The following is an 18,243-nucleotide window of genomic DNA, read 5'->3' as shown; positions in this document are numbered from 1 at the left end:
CAATGATTTAATCAATCATACCTGTCTAATGAAGCCTCCATAAAAACCCAAAAGGTCAGGGTTCAGAGAGCATCCAGAGAGCACCCAGAGATGTGGGGAGAGTGGCACTCAAGGAGAGAGCACGGAAGCTCTGCGCCCTTTCCCCATACCTTACCCTATGAATCTCTTCTATCTGGCTGTTCCTGCGTCACATCCTTTTATAATAAACTGATAATCTAGGAAGTAAAATGTTTCTCTGAGTTTTGTGAGCGTCTCTAGCAAATTAATCAAACCTGAGGAAGAGGTCTTTGGAAACTCTGATCTATAGCCAGTAGGTCAGAAGCCCAGGTGAAAACCTGGACTTGTGACTGGCATCTGAAGTGGGGTGAGGATGGGAGAAGCACAAGCCTGTAGGACTGAGTCCTTAATCTGTAGGAAATGACGCTATCTCTAGGTAGATAGTGTCAGAAATGAGTTGAAAAAAAAAAAAAAAAGAAATGAGTTGAATTGTAGAACACCCAGCTCATGTCCTACAATTCCACTTGCTTGGTGGTGTCTGGAAAAAAATCCCCACACTGGAACTGGGTGCAAAATTGTAAATGACAACTCATCCAGATATTCATTTTCCCTCAAAAATATAAATACAACCTGTTAATATAAAAAGAAATGATGAATAAATGCAGTAATTGTCAGTAATCTCTTTATTAATGCAAATTTTACTGTTATTGCTTTTATATTTAAATATTGATTATAAAGATCTGACTCAAGGTTAAATTGTGTCCTCCATGATACGGTTTTTCTACATGCATGCTTACAAATTAGACTGCCTTAATCAATGAATAAAATCAACAAGTATTGTTAGTTTAATTTTTCTTCTATCAAATGTTATTCACAATTAATTAATCATAAAATCTCATCTGTACTTATAAGCAATGATCCAGACTATTTTAACTTCCATTAGAAGCAAATTTCACAAAGAGACACTGCATCCAAATATCCATCCAACTAATTTCTGTGGTGGGTTTAAACTTATTCACAATTCCTTTGATACTTTTCCCATTGAGATGTGGGATTTATGTCCTCTTCCCTTGAATACGGACTGACTTAGTCACTCACTTATAACCAAGGAATGCAACAGATGTGTGATGCTGTGTAATTTCCAAGGTTAAGTCTGAAAAGGCCAAGTCGCTTTTGTCTGGTTTTCTTGGGATTCTCATTTTGGGGGAAAGGTCCTCCTGTAAGAAGTCCAATCACTCTGAGGCTGTCATGCTGGAGAGTCCATGAGTGGATGTTCTGGTTGACAACCCATTTCTATGCTAGAGCCAGCATCAACTGACAGCCATGTGAGTTGATCTATCTTGGATGTCCAACACAGTTGAGATTCAGATGACTACAGCCCCAGCCAAAATCTGACTATAACCACATGACACTGCAAGTGAGAACTGCCTAGCTGAGCCCTATAAAATCTGAGCAAAATAAAAATTTTTTTTAGCTGCTAAACTTAAGGGTAATTTTTTATGCTGTAATAGTAGCCAGAACAATATCCTTAAAGTAATTTAATGTAGCAGTTATAAGTCTGGACTCAAGCATTTCTCAGTCCCATCATATAATGCCTGTTTGAACTTCAGAAAGTTAATCAACACCTCTAAGTTTTACTTTACTCATTTAAAATGGGGATAATTATAGGACCTATCTCAGCATTGTGTGAGGATTAAACTAGAACATGCTTGTGGAGTGCCTGATAGATGGTAAATAAATATTAGCTATGACTGTTAAACACACACACACACACACACACACACACACACACACACAGAGATAACTATAAGATATGAACTTCAAACAGTTCTGTGTTTTTAGGTTTTAAAGTAGATCAAGAAGACCAACTGGGAAATTCAGTTTTTATAGGTCAGGAATTCTGAAATGGCTGGATTTCTGGGTGGATTGGCTTGGTGTCTCTCATGAGATTGCAGTCCAAACACAGCAGGGATGTCAGTCATTTGAAGGCTTGCCTGGGCTGAAGGATTTACTTGCATGGTCACTCCTGTGGTTGATAGCAGGAAACCTTGGCTCTTCATCATGTGGGCTTCCTCATGACATGGCAGCTGACTTTCTCCAGAGCAAGCGATCCCAGAGAGAGAGGCAGATCCACAATATTCCTATGACCTAGTATTGGAGGAACATACCTGCTGTACTCTGTGGGTCACACAGACCAATCCTCATACAATGTGAGAGGGGACTCCATGGGGGCAAGAGTGCCAGGCAGCGAGGCTCACTGGGGGCTGTCTTGGAGGCTGGCTACTGTGGAGGTCACACTGTAACAGAACACTCTCCGTAATTATGGAGATCTCTAAAACACTGTGCTACCCACTGTGCGAAACTTCATCTTTAAAAGTTGGGGTGTTTACATTAACTGAAAATAAATAATTCAGATTTTTGAAGGTGAATTACTCAAAGGGAATTTTAAAAAATTAGTAAAGTGCCACTTTTTTCCTTTTCTCTGTTCATAAGGAAGTGAACTACTATAGAACAAATTAATTTACTCATTCTTTAATTCTACAAGTAATGAGTAAGGGCGTTTGTTAAATTGTTAATGATGGGCCTGTTTCCCTAAAATCAGTGTCATATAGAACTTCTTATGAAAGTTCTATCAAGCATACTATCCAGTGTGTCTAAGAGTGGCCCACATTTTAGAGGAGAGTGCGTAGTGGACTTGCAAGTGGATGAGACTTTTAGTGTCCAGACCTGCAATCAAATTTTTGTTCTTGCTCCATACCAGTTACGTTTTCTTGTGTAAATTACCTAATCTCTTTGAGACTCCTGTGCCACAACTGTAAAATGGGGAAAATAATATCTAAATTGTAGCCTTGTTGTGAAGATTAAATGCGAAACCTAATAATCTCTCTACAAATATTGGTTCCATTTTCCCATTAAGGAGATGCGGAAATGTGTTTCTAGGGATTGGAATGAAAAGAGAGAACTGTGCAAGTGTAGGCCTTTATTAACAATAGATACTAGCTAGGAAACTCTCTCCTTGCTGTTAGAGAAAACTTGATTATAAAATAGTTTGCCAAGAGGGATATTGTTCTTTTGAGCTGAAAGATTTTGCTGTTAAGTAGCTGCTTTGGGACAATTTCTTTGATACAGTAATATACTCTGGCCAGTCACATCTATGAATTGATTCCAGTTTAACCAGAAAGATAACTGAATTTTCATCCTAGCTCCACTGTTGGTTATTCCTTTGCCTCCAGTCTTCCCATTTGCAAATCCATCCTACACTCTGTACCATATTAACCACCGCAGGACACCACTTATAGGCACTCCATTCCTAAATGTAAAACTTTTGGAAGTCTTCCCTTGTGTTCAGGATCAAATTATTTAACAAGTAGTTAAATGTCTTCCATAGCCTGACCCCATTTTACTTTTCAGTCTTATTTCCAGCTTCTCCTTTATATATAAGTTTTCCCTTCTAGTTGTCTCAGCTCCTTATTCTTTTCCTGTTTTTTGCTCATTCTATTAATACTCTCCTTATCTACTTTGCCTATCCAAACTCAACCCAATCTTAAAACCCTCCCTAAATATACTTTAATACAGTCTTCTCTACAAATATTTTATCAACACACCAGCCCAAACTGTGACCATATGTATACACATAACTATCTGTAAAATAGATTGTGATTCATGCCACCAGCATAGTTCAAATTGCTAGGATGAGAAGAGGGAGAAACCACTTTCAGCCTGGGGCTTTAGAAAGGATTACTTGAAGTGGTTATCATTTGAAAGAGTCCTTGAAAAATGGCTTAGAATTTCTAAAGAGATAGAGAGGTCACTCTTGGTAGAGGAAATAGTATATAAAATGAATCAAAGTTTGGAAAATGTAGGGTATTCTCAAGGAATATTTCAGCTTGGACAAAACATAAAATACACATAGAAATAGTTTGGGGGGCTTGGTGGATTGGAATCTGATTTACAGGGCATTATAAATACCAAATTAAGAAATTTGCACTTAAACTCTATTTCAAAAACTTTAAACTGGCAGAAGAACTTCAGATAAAATGAGGGGGATGTGTGATAAATGGTGTGCAGAGAGGAGTTTAATAGACTAATTAGGAGACAATGACAGTCAATTAAAAGAATTTAATCAGGGCTGATTTTAGGGTACTCAATAAAGGAATATAAAGGAAAGTACAGATGTGAAATGAGGGAACAGATGTGAAAGAGGTAGAATCAACATCAAATACTGAATGAAGGGAAGAATAGAAATATGGACGCTGTACTTTGACGGGCATTAAACGCTTGTTATGAGTATGAGCCTCGGATCAGCTCGGGTTTACATCTTGACCATTTTCAGGCTGAAAGACCTTGGGAAGTTTCTTAAATTCTGTGTTTCAGTTTCTTCATCTGTAAAATGGAAATAAAAGTATGTGAGTTAAATGCTAATATCTGTAAAATACTCAGAACAATATCTGGTGCATATTAAGCTCTATAAATGGGTTTGCTATTATTGCAATGTGGACTAAAATAGGAGGCCACTTAGTAGTTGGGGTAGTGAGAGCCTGATTCAGGGTTGCTGCAGTGTAGTCAAGAGATGGGGTTAGAAAGGCTTTGTGGAAGTGGCAATGCCAGAGTTTTTATGATGTCTTATTCATAAAAGCAGCATAATAAATACGTGATGATTTAATTATTCCTGAATATCTTGGAGCCAAATAATTTTTACTTAAATAAAAATAGTATTCTCCTTTAATAGATACCTAAAATTATTGAAAGCATCTAAAATTTTCCAGGAGAGAGAAGTGTATAACATTTATTAAATGCTTACTGAGGCCCAGGCCTGTTAAATGTATCATAATTTTATTCTCATAACAACCATATGAGGCAAGTGTTTTAAAATTAATTTTAAGCTTATGGAATCTGAGAATCAAATGTTAGAATTTATCCATTCTCCTTTTTTTTTCCCTGGAGTTAAGGTTTAATGGCAAAATGATAAAAGAATCCCTTTAGTATCAGAAATAAGAAAAGGAGAACACCTATCAGCCCTATTATTTAGTGTTTTGTAGAAGTACAAAGTAATGCAATTAAACAGGAAAACTACTGAAAAGGAGGCAAACACTATTTGCAGATGATATGATTGTGGCCTGAACCACTTAATAGAATCACCATACAAACTATTATAAATTTAAAAATTCAGCAAAGTGGTCACTTACAAAATCAATAAATTTTCAATCAATTAACATTAATAAGAACATGTTGACAAGAAAAGATCTCATTTTTAATGCCAATTAAAAAAATCATAAAATAATCTAGAAATAAATCTAAGAAGAAATAAGAAGCACTACATTAAGAAAACAAATAATTTGGAGGGAAATTAAAAGACTTTTATATAGAACGGAATAATTTTTTCTGAAATAAGAAGACTCGGTTTTGTAAGGATATCAGTTTCCCAACAATAATTATACAAATTTAGTGTGAACTCAATCAAAATCCAAATGCATTTTTGTTTTTTTTAATTGGAGAGGGAGATGGGAGGGGAAAGGGGAAGTTGATCAATAGATTCTTAAGTTCATTTGCAATAATACATTTATCTAAACATGTTGGAATATTCTCTATCATAGTTATAATGAGGGGTGATGAATTTTATAATTATAAAAATAAAATGAATTAGAAATAAGAATACACAGATTTAAAAAAAAAAAACAGAAATTGACCTAAATATTTATCATGGTTGTTTTTATTTAAAAGTCATTAGAGAAACAATAGTTTATACATCAAATAGTATTGGGACCTGGCTAGCCATTAAGCAAAAGTAAACAGATCAAATAATACCTCACTTCCACTGAGAAAGAAGTCATTATGTTGAACCTTATGAAACATTTTTTGACAAAAATGGTTTCACTGAATATATAATATAAATTAATATTTAAATGTGAAAACTAGAAGCGTAAAATAGGTTTGTATTTACTTATAAGTTAAAAGTACAAAGAAGTTTCCAAGTAAGACACAGACCCCAAAAGCCTACAGGAAAAGTTTGAGTGATTTGGCTATGTAACAGCATAAAAATATTATAATATAAAAGAATTAGTATAAAGTGCTTTCATTAAATTAAAAAACAAATTGGAATCTGGAACTATATTTGCAACATGTATAACAAACTGACAATTTCTTTTGTTTATTATAGATGTGTATAAATCAATAATAAAAATGCATAATTCAGTTGAATAATAGGCATAGACTATGAAGAAGTACCTTTAGGACAAAAAAAAAAATTACAAAGGAACAATAATAATATAATCAGATGCTCAACGTCACTCACAAAGAAATGCCAATCAAAACAGTAGCCTACCATTTCACCTATAAATTTTTTCGTCCTTTTACTAGCCTATCTTTTATACATGTAATTATTCACTAAGCAAATTATTATCAACATTTATTGCATGCAAGATACTACACTAGGGTGTTGGGAGAGACATAAAAATGAAAAAGTTTGAGGGTAGGTGAAGAGAAAGGGTAAATTAAGGGCAAATCAAAAACTGAGATATTATTTTCACCTACCACAAAATGAGTGGCTTAAAATAACCGTATTTTATTGTCTCACAGTTCTGGAGGTGTTAGAAGTCTCAGATTATGTTGTTTTTACTCAAAAACTGGGTTTACCTCTTGGTGGGTGTTGAGCCAAAAGACACAACCAAGTCAAAGGTGGGGAGAAGGAAGGATTTATTACTTGCAGCAAGTAAGGAGAACACCAGGGATCTTTCCCAAATTAGTGTCTCCCCAAACAGTAAAATTGGGGAAGTTTTAAGCTAAGGGTACATGCATATTCACAAAGGGGCTTGGGTGGTTGACAGAGTCCAAGCTTTAGTTGATTGAAGTCAAGAGGGTCAGAAAAAGTCAACATTATCCTCCCTTAGGTTCCAGTTGATCTGGTGGTTGAGCGAGTCAGGCTAATCTTTACCATGGAAACAGAAGTGGGAGTCTTTACAACCGATTAGTACCTTTGCTATTGTTACATCTCTTGCCTGATAACAGTCGTTTTATTCTGCATTCTTTTGTCCCCTTAAGAGCATTATTACTGAGACCTGTTCAAGGGCAAGCATTGTGGCCAGGCTTAGATCACAAATGTCTTAAACCAACAATGGCTTCTCTTCTGTCAAGAAAGCCATGCCTGGTTCTCTTTCCAGGGATGTAACTGCTTACAGTGTGGGCATTGTTGGTTTCTTCTGAGGGCTGTAGGGGAGCATCTATCCCGTGCATCTCCCCTAGCTTCTGGTGGTTCACAGGCGGTCACATCTTTGGCATTCCTTAGCTTGCCCCAGTGCATCACCCCAATTTCCACCTTCATCTTCACATGGCGTTCTCCCTGTGTGCCTGTCTCTTGTCAAATTTCCCCTTTTTCTAAAGACATAGTCATAATGGATTAGGGCCCACCCTAATACTTTATCTGAAATAGATCATCTGCAAAGACCTATTTCCAAATAAGTCATATTCACAGGTAGTGGGGGTTAGGATCTCAACATCTCTTGGTGAAGTCTGGTGAGGCAGGAGGAATCAGACATTCTCATACAGATATTAGGAATATAAATTGGTCTTATCTTTTGGAAGACAATTTAGTGATATCTATGAAAACTTGAAGTGAACATACTGTTTGTCCAGGCAATTGACTTAGGAAATTTTTCCTACACACATGCTCATGATCATTCCTCAGGTTATGTGCAGTGTGTTTACTGCAGTATTATTTGTAATTGAAACATGAAACAAAATTGGACACAGCCTAAATGTTCATCAATTGAGGACACTATTAATTAATTATGACTCACGCACACTGGAACACTACCTGGCTCTTTTAAAGAAATGGAACGGTTTTCTTATACACACTCATTAGGAAAGATCTCCAAGGTATATATAAAAAATGCAAAGTATATGATAATTGTTTTGTATGATTCTTTGGTCTAAACATTTTTAAAGATTTGTATAGTGGATATGCCAATTATTTACTTGGAGGATGTGTAAGAAACTGTTAACACTTTCCACCTTTACAAAAAGGGTTTGGAACTGGGGATGAGAAGGAGACACTTAATTTTATACCTTTCAGTAGTATTTGAAATTTCTTCCCATTTGCATATATTATTTATCTTGTTTTTTTCTGTTTTTAATATCACCAGAGTTTATGTGTGCTGTGGGATTGTAAACAATTTTATTCTATTTTTTCATATTTTCTGTATTAAAAAGGAACTAATGAATGTTAAATCAGAATATAAAGGACTCTCCTCAACATACTACATGAGATAAGAGATTTTTTCTTGGGGAGAACTTTCTTATAGAGCCACATTTCCAAAGAATGTTTAACACTTGCTGGAGGGTTATATCCCATAGTTTTATGGATGTGTACTCCGTGACTATATTACTTCATTTTTAAGTATGGAAGAGGTATGATTCTAGACAGCTTCAGAACTCTATCCAAAAAACTACAGTTAGAAAGAGCTATGCATATTACTTTCAGGAAAGCTGAAAAACAAGAAAACGATCATATTTATTTTAGGATGAATTCCAAAGACTAAATAAATGCAGTGTGTTTTCAAAAAGGTACTTTCTTTTTCTGGAGGTTAAACAGTCTGCTGTAGGATCTGCCTTTATTTGCTGTGACCTGGCAGAGTCAACCCAGTTAGCCAACTTCCTGTGGGAAAAACTGTTCATATAATCAGTCAGTTCATTTATTTCCTGGATGTGTTACTAAGGTTTGTTTAGACATGAGTGTTTTCTCTATTAACACGGTGGAGGAAATATTTTAAAGTAGCTTTATATTTTGAATAATTTTAAGATAATTGTGCTAAGCTCCTCTAAAGAAAAATTAAAGAATGCAAAATATATGAAGCGTTTGGATGTAGACCAAGAACTTACCCGCAAGGAATAGAAAAATCCTTTTACTCATTAATTTACCTTTTTCAGCATTACTGGAGGTTACCAAGTCGAAAGTCACTGGTGCTCTGTGAAACCACCTGAGGGTTTTTCTGTTTGTTGTAGATCTCTTCATGTAATAGAGGATTTCATCATTCAAACAGCTTCCAACCTAAGCTTACATCATCTTATATTTGAAGACTGTCTTTTTTTTTTTTTCAGTATGGAGGATTTGGAAATTTTGGATTCATTTTTGGTTAGGTGGGTACGTACAATAAGATTTGTTCTTCAGCAGCCAGATTTTTCAAATCTGTCAAAGTCACTTTCTTGCATAGTCAGGTGATTCTGAACCAGCTGCATGGTCCGAGGAGGCCTGTGCAGGTGAAGATTTATAAAAGTACATCTCATATAGTATCAAGCACTTTTGCTGAACATGTAATTTAAATTGCTTAAAATAGACCCATGGGAAAAGGACTTTCATGTTCTTTGTATTTCTAAACGTCAGAAAAATAACCTGGTTAAATGCAAGATGGGTAAAGGATAGTGATGTCCTTTTCTGTAAATAGCAGTTCCCATCATTGGTTAATCTCCTCATCCTCCTGCATCCTTGTTTTTATTTTTATTAATGTCACCACCACCACTTTTTAATATACTTGTCTTCAAAACTTTCATCAACCTTGCCTCCCTTCCCCTTACCTCTAATAAGTTTTACTCCCACAGGTTTTATAAATTTTATCTCTATAGCGTTTCTTAAAATTATTTCTACTTGCTCTGAAATTTGATGGTACTTTATTAGTTCTCTTCTTATAATGACCATAGTCACTATTATAGAGCAGATTCTTGGGCCTAGGCACTGAGTTACATGATGTACACATTACTTTATTCAGTCACCATAACAATTATATAAGGTATGTACTATTTCACCCATTCTATAGCAAAAAAGGAAATTAAACCAGATTGTTTAAATAACTTGTCCAAAGTCACATTGGCAGAGCTGAAAATCAGATCCAGTGTTGGTTGACTTTAAAGTCCATACTTTTTTTGTATATCATCCTGCTTCATCTTTTTGTATTCATCACCTTTTACTTTATAGTGTGCATGAGTGTATGTTTGTGTGTATCTTATTTCCGTTTGTAGGCTATAGATTCTTTTAGGATAGGTCCACGCATGACTGTTAACATTTCTCCCCTTATTTCCCCTTATCCCTTATCTCTTAGGGCCATATATTTACAAAGTACCTGGAAACATTTGGTAATAGTTTGCAATCAAGTGAAAATCTTTGCTGGGTAACTTCTGAAACAAAATAAAGGCCTTTATCTTTACAAGCAATCTCTTTTGTAAGAATTAAGGAATGTGGATAGATTTGTGATCCATTTTATTCTCTAAAAACATAAAAAGAATCTGTGAACACACAGTATTCATCTCTTCAAACACATGAAATTCAAATACAAGTTCCTTGGCGTTAAGCATTTGAATTTGTATGCAAGATGTCATAGTTATATAATTTTTCTGTCAGAGATGGTTGGATATGCTCACTGGCTTTTCAAATTCCCTCATGTATAAGTAGATGTACTTGTAGGGACAAATACACTCTCTAATATATGGAAAATTTTATTAGTTCATTTTGAACAGAAAAATTTCCTTCCCAGTTCTGGACCATATGTAAGAGAATGAATGTTGTATTAGCCAAATAGACAGTAGGACAACTTGCAATAAGGTGGCCTGTGCTCATAATAGTTTTTTCTTCATGATTCCGAGCTTATATTCTAGGATTTATCTGGTATCAGAATAGCGATGGGAATTACAAATCCAATGCTGGCAACATCTGTTTGAATTTTCATTTTAACCTGAAATAGTAATTGCTGCTATTGATCCGGATTTTCAGGCCTGTTTTTTTTTGTTTTTTGTTTTTAATTTATTTTATTTTATTTATTTGTGCGCGGGCTTTTTCTAGTTGCAGCGAGCGGGGGCCACTCTTTGTTGCGGTGCGTGGGCTTCTCATTGCGGTGGCTTCTCTTGTTGCAAAGCACGGGCTCTAGGCGCGTGGGCTTCAGTAGTTGTGGCATGCAGGCTCAGTAGTTGTAGCACACACGCTTATTTGCTCCGTGGCATGTGGGATCTTCTCAGACCGGGGATCGAACTGTGTCCCCTGCATTGGCAGGCGGATTCTTAACCACTGTGCCACCAGGGAAGTCCCTCCAGGCCTGCTTTTATCTGGGTTGAGTCTTTCTGTCTAATGTTGTTTCCTGAAATTCCAAAATTATTAGTTCTCTTCAGACTATTTTGGTCCCTCCCCTGGTACTCATACTATGTTCATAGTGGATACCCTTCTATCTATTAGATTCTATCTGTCTTTTAGTGCCTATTTTAAGCCATTTATTCCACAAGATATTTTCTCCTATTCCAGACTATGCTAATCTCTTCTTTTGTACAATTCCTGAAGTAGTTTTTGTTTTTGTTTTTCTCTGTCACATTACTTAGTATTATTGTCATCTGATTTTTAAAATTTAGGGTCCCCAGCTCAACTGAAAGCTTCTAGAGGTCAAGATTGACTAGATAACCACCAGACTTCCTGAGTTGTCAGTAATGTCTCCCTAGGTGTCCCTCGTTAAGGGCTCCCAGCCACCTAATCCAAGCCCATGAAAGCCCTCACCCAAACCACGTGATTCCACACCTACCAAGAGAACCAAGTGAAGCAGCTCAGTTCAACCTGATTCAGTGTGGTGGGTGTCCTAGCCTGCTATCTCTTAATAGAACTCTAACTTATCATAATATTTAATGAGGTACTAATGAAATATTTTACTATATTTTCTTTCATCACTGGAGACTTATCACTGGGCATGAATTTAAAAATATATGAAGTAAATTTTGTTTCTAAGTTATTCTCATAGTTTACATTTTATACTGTGTAAAGGATATTGAAAGGCAAAATCAGGAATGAAGTATATAATAAAAATGATCAAGGTTTTTTGTATGTAGCCATATTTTTCTTCCAGCTGTTTGTATTCAACAGGTAGGAGCATAAGTTCCATGAGGGCATGTTATTTTCTGCCTTGTTTTCTGCCCTATCTTCTGCTAAATCTTTTGGGCATAGGGCATTTTTGAATGAATATTTTATTATAGATTTTTCTTAGGAGTAGAATATATACTCTTACCTCATGTTTCCTGAAGTGTGGTCCATAGACCAATTGCTTCAGAACTACCTTGGTACTAGTTAAAAATGCATATTCCTGGGCTCCATCTCTGGGGATGGGGACTCTGGAAATAGGCATTTTTATTAATGCATTTGGTTATTTTGAGGCACAAAAATTTGAGAGTGACTTCTATAACTCATGCCTCATGTACATTATATATTTCTTTTTGATCCATTGCTTGAAATAGTTTGTTATTCTACAATTTCTGCATCTTTCTATTTACAAGTGGCCTTCATGACTGGATGAAGCTTGCATCACTCCATCTGAAAGCATCTGAACTCACTCTTATGGCCCTTGTGCCCATTCTACTACTTGAAACTTTTATTGAGCAAGCCAAGTTGTTGAACATAAAATATGATTGTGTGGTAAATCGTCTGAAAGATTTTATGAAAGAATTAAGTTTATTTAGTTCAGAAAATCAAAAAGGAAGGAAGGAAGGAGGGAAGGAAATCTTAGAGGCATTATTATTTCTTTTAGTTTCTAAGAATGACATACAAGAATGTGGTTTTAAGTGCTAAGACACATTAGTTGAACACATGGGTTTGGATTCATTAGACTCCATCACTAAAAGTCACCTGCCCTACCACTCGTGGCTTGTACCATTCCCAGCATGGTTTGGGTGGTAGTCTGCTTCAAGGAAGGGAAATAGTGCAGATAAACCCCCAGATCCCTTTAACCTCTCCAGTTACCATGCAGTCAGTGAGCCACAGCTCTGTTTTCTCTGCTAGACTTTAAGGGACTGGAACAAGATGTCCTATTGTAGGAGAATAAGACAGCAGAGCATTGTCGCGAATCCAATCAGTCTACTTTGGATTTGGTCATTCTTCCTGTCTTCAATCTGTAAGTCACACTTTTGATTTCGTGGCAGCTACACAGAAAGTTCATAACTGGCACACCTCTTCTTGTCCAGTCAGGGGATATCAGTTTGGGAACTTCAAATACCTATGATATTTTTCTTAATTGGAACTACACTACTTGAACAGGAATACAGAAACCTTCCTAACATTTTCTTCTTCTTCTTTTTTTTTTAAATTGATGCTTGTGTTCCTCACAAAAATAGCCTAAAGATAAATATGACAAGGTCTTCAGTAGATTTAAGGCAGGAAAAAGGCAAGTTATAAATAGTGATATTAGTGTTTCGTTTGACACAGCTAGCCTACCAACCCAAATCACTGTTATCAGCGCAATGTAAATGAATGACTGCTGGCCTTTCTCCCTCTGGCTCCGTTCCTGAAGTCACAGTGAGCATATGTGGAAATAGCCAGATTTAATACGAACACAAATGTTTGCTCTAGCTGTGCCTAAGACTTGTTATAACAATCTTTGAAAAGTGAATTGTTTTGCCAAGTAAAGACTTAAACTGTAAACTGATAATTAATAATTCAGGCATCTTAGGTTTTCTTCTTTTTTAATCTTAGCTATAAAACACTTCATATTTGATAACCAAGTGAGTTTCCTTAAAGTAAACAAATTAAGTTATAAATTTTGATGTTCTGAGTATGCCAGGGGCTTTTGAAGGTCTGTGTGTGAGGTAAGACTAGATTATTCACTTTCTGTGTTGACAGTCATGCCTGGAATTATGGAAAACGGTATAAACTCAGCTCTGAGAAATGGAACTAGGAGGACAAAGCACTTTGTATTTTTATTGCCTTTCGAGGAAATGTATCACTCTTGCCATCTTTATTGCAGTTGTCACCAGATGCATTTATTCTGTGTGCATCTTCTGTGGTCTCACCCATACACACAGGTTAAACATGAGTTTGTTTTCCTGTCTACTCTGAGTTTAAATTCTGAACCATGTGATGGTCTTGTGGATTTGAGTTTGATAAGTAGAATTTACAAATAAATAATGGGGAAAACATTGTGTGGGGTGACTAATGAACAGAAAACTGTTAGAATTAGAAAAATGTTAACTTCTGTTTGTGTCTTATGTTTTATATAAGGGATGAATTTTAGCAATGTTTAGGATATTCACAGCATGTTCAAAATAATTTGTGCTATGATTCAAATCACACATATATGAAAATTTTATGTGAAAAAATATATAAAATATATATAAAACATATTTACTGAATTTAAGGATTATGTTCTGTGAGTAGGGAACATGGTTAAAATGTATACTTTTCTGTGTTTCTTAATATTGCTTTTGTTCTTTTAAAGAATCCAGTTCTAAAGTTAGTTACTCACTCAATTCAACTGTCTCCAAACACAAAATGTTTTTTATTAAAAAACATAAAGCATGCTTGCATAGAGAATGTCCCTTAGAAATGGAAGATTTATAAAAAGGTTCAGAAACATCATTTGTATTTATATTCAGATGTTATGTTACATTTAAACAGTGATGTTTTTCTGTTAAGTATACTGTTTGTGTGTGGTATTGTGTAAAATTTTGAAAATACAAAAAAAAGTATAAAGTAGCAAATTTAGAAAAAAATCATCTGTAACTCCACCATCCAGCGTGGTTAACATGTTGATACGTTTTCTTCCCCTTTTGTGTGTGTGTGTGTGTGTGTGTGTTATGCTTATATACATATACACATGCTGTTCAAAGCTAGAAACATACACAGTGTATTCTATAAATGGAAATCTTTAGAATAGGGATGTTAATGGGCCTACATAACTAAAATCCCCCTTTCCCACTCCTCAGGAATCAGCAGTGTTGCTGCTGAAGCTGCACTCTCATTCAACAATTTCCTCTCAGAGTAGTGCTTCTGCCGGACATAAGGATGTTCTGTTCCCAGAAGAGAACATCCTTCCTTAACTCTGGGCCTATGCACATTCTATTCCCTCTGCCTGGAACACCCTTATACCCCACCCCCAAACCTTCATTTAACTCATTTATGCTCATCCTTTTCTGCTGAGCCTATTCCTGATTCCCCAGCCCTAGAGTAGAGGACCCTACTGTGTGCTCCCACGGAACTTCATATTACTCACTTCTAAAATATATCACACTAGTTTGTAGCTGCCTGCATGTCTGTATTTACCGCTAGACAGGAGGCTTTGTAAAATCAGAGATTGCATCTTTTTTGCTTTCCATTGTATACCCAGCACAAAGCTGGCACATGGGTGCTCAGTAAATATGTACTGAATTAATCAATAATCCAAACCCTCCATGTATCACTCATATCTTGTGGGAGCTGACAGTCTCACTTTGTAGTAACCTACAGAGGACTTTTCTGTGTGAAATTTATATCTTTCAAACCTCTGATCTGCAGATGAGAAAACTGTCCCTAAATTCATCCTGTCTTTAATTTAGAAACCTTTTATTGTTAAATATCCTTATTTCAATCCAGCATTTTTATTTGGTTTAATCTCACTTGAGGGTACTGAAAGCATTATAAATGGAAGCTTTGATGAGAGGTCATATTGGTTCATATTATTAAATTAAAGATTAAAAAAAACAAAACCAGAAACCTGAGGCAGTATTTTATGTTTTCCTAGCTTTCTGAAACTTTGAAAAGGAGATCATATATATTCCTAATGCCTAGCATGTATTAGGACCTTGATCAGTGTTTTTACACAAAAGAACTAGGATGACTCTCTTTGATATATTTTTTAAAAAATATTTTGTGATTGACATTTATTAAATGCTTATTAAATGTAAAGTTACCTCTTAGTTACTCTTGTCAACTGGGAAACCCGTTGGTGTGGATAACTGAAAACTGGAGCTACTTTGAGTGAGATGGATAGAGAGAAACACTGCCTGGCAACTTCTCAGACTCCATGGTACCTACTGACCTCCTGGATGGGTGATTGGTTTTGACTAGATTGAGTAGGTCATACATGTAAACAAATTATACATTTGCCTTCAATTTTCAGTTTCTCCTTGGTTTCCAATTGTATTCCAGGGGAAAATGTTAACTAAAGAAGAAAAGTCTATTGAAAATTGGAAGCACAGTGAGGGAAAGGCAATAAGTTTTAAATAAGAGGGTTGATTTCAGTGTTAAAATCAGTAAATAGCCCTAAAAGATCACAGGCAGATTAATCCCTGAATTTTTAAACATACAGTGTTACATGGACTTTAGATAGATTAATATTTTAGAAAAACCAATTATTGTCTAGTGTAATGAAGAAGGATGAGAGTACTTCTTGTCCAATTCTTAAAGTAGACTCTTGAAACTTAAATTTTGCTATTATAGTGCTAGATAGTCTCCAAAGATGGCCATCTATTTCTGCCTTTCTTCTGTATTCATGTTGCTCTACCAATCAAGAGGTAGAGTCTCTCCCTTCCTCTTGAATTTGAGCTGGGCTTGTGACTTGCTCTGCCCAATAGAATGGAGCTCAAGTGATCCTATGCCAGTTCTAGGACTAGCCCTTAAGGAGACTGGCAGCTTCTACTTTATTCCTTTTGAAGCCAGCCGCTATGCAAAATCTGACTATCCTGAGACCACCGTGTTGTGAGGAAGTCCATGTGGAGCAACCCCGTAGAGAACATCAAAGTGCCAGACTTATGAGTAAAGCTTTCTTGGACCTTCCAGTCAAGCTCAGTCTTCAGCTGACTGCATCTGAGTGAGTAAACCCAGCCAATGCTATTACATGAAGCAGAAGAATTTCCCAGCTGAGTCTGGACAACTGAGAGACTTTGTAAAAATAATAAACTGTTGTTTTAAACTAAGTTTTGAGTGGATTGCTTTCCAGCAATGGATAATGAAACAGTAGATGACTCATTACTCCTAATATTGACTTTAAAATTCTATTTTTTATAATTGAAATTTGCTAAGAGAGTAGAACTTAAATATTCTCTCTTACACAAAAAGATTAATATGTGAGGTGATGGATATGTGAATTTACTAGGTGGAAGGAATCTTTTCATAATGTATACATTAGTCACCATGATGTACACTTTAAATATCTTACAATTTTATTTGTCAATTATACCTCAGTAAAGCTGAAGAAAAAGAAACCTGAAAAAAATTCTATTACCATGGTGTGTGTGTATATATATATATATATATATATATATATATATATATATATATATATATGAGTATTATGTCTAAGTATTTACATGTATACATGTTTATGTGCTAATACACACAGATAAACCAGTTTAAAGTATACAGTTTGTATTTTAGCATCAGTTATGACTAATTATAAAAATGATCAATATCCACAAATTTTCTAGGCTATATATTTCTTTTGACTTGTGTCATGACCAAAACCTGCTTCTGATTTAAATTCATTTATAACCTTTCCTCAGTAATTTGAACTATGTGGATAAAAAAAAAAATTCAGCAAATTCCATCAAGAAATAAAAAAACAATTCAAACTGATGCCAATTTCATACTAGAAATTCTAAATCATCATTTGTTATTAGAAGTGGAAAATTTCCTAGGAATACCTGATTGAGACAAAACAAATGTTCTTTGTGTTCTAAGATTAAACTAAGATGTGATCTTATTTGAACATCAATGGAGGAAAAGAGAAAGAATAAAATTTAAGATATGCAATTAAAGCTTCCAGCCTTCTAAACCTTTCAGCAAGTGATGACTAGCTTCAAAGATCGCTAAAACATTATCAGCACTCCACTAAGCTCATGGACCCCAAATCAAATTCAGAAATGAAAATCGAATAACAGCACTTTGTCCATTAATTCTGTTAGCTTCAAGCCCAGACATAGCAGGGACCCTCGAGGATTTCTAAGAGAACCCCAAGGTTATTGCTTGCTGGCATGTGAATCTCTGGTGAAGATTCAGTGAGAAAACAGATGATACACCAGAGCTTTGCTTCGTGAAGAATAACAGATGAGTAGATAGAGGCTTTCAATCTGAGAGCAGAACACAGGGTGATCAGAATCCCAATCACTCGGTAGAAGATGATAAAATAGAGCAGTGGAAGGATGAATTAAGATGACATGCTGTGTTTTATCAATAAAAGTAATGGCAAGAGATATATTTCTTACAATTATTTAACCAGGAGAAAACTCCTGAGAATGATACATTTTGCTTATAAAGCAGTGTGAAGTGGGATAGATCACACTGTCAATTTAATGGCTCAGTTTGCTGCATTTGTATTAGAAGCAAGATTATTCTTTGTATTCATTCAAAATGAATGAAAACACAGGAAACTGATTCTGACTATAAATCCGTTTCTGCTGGAAACCTTTTGTCATCCTATGCTGTCCTTATTCACTAGGCTGGAGCAGGTCAGACAACTGGACAAATGACTCTTTGTATTGGGG

This window comes from Eschrichtius robustus, chromosome 5 (genome assembly GCF_028021215.1).
Source record: "Eschrichtius robustus isolate mEscRob2 chromosome 5, mEscRob2.pri, whole genome shotgun sequence".
NCBI lineage: Eukaryota > Metazoa > Chordata > Mammalia > Artiodactyla > Eschrichtiidae > Eschrichtius > Eschrichtius robustus.
This window is presented reverse-complemented; position numbering follows the sequence as displayed.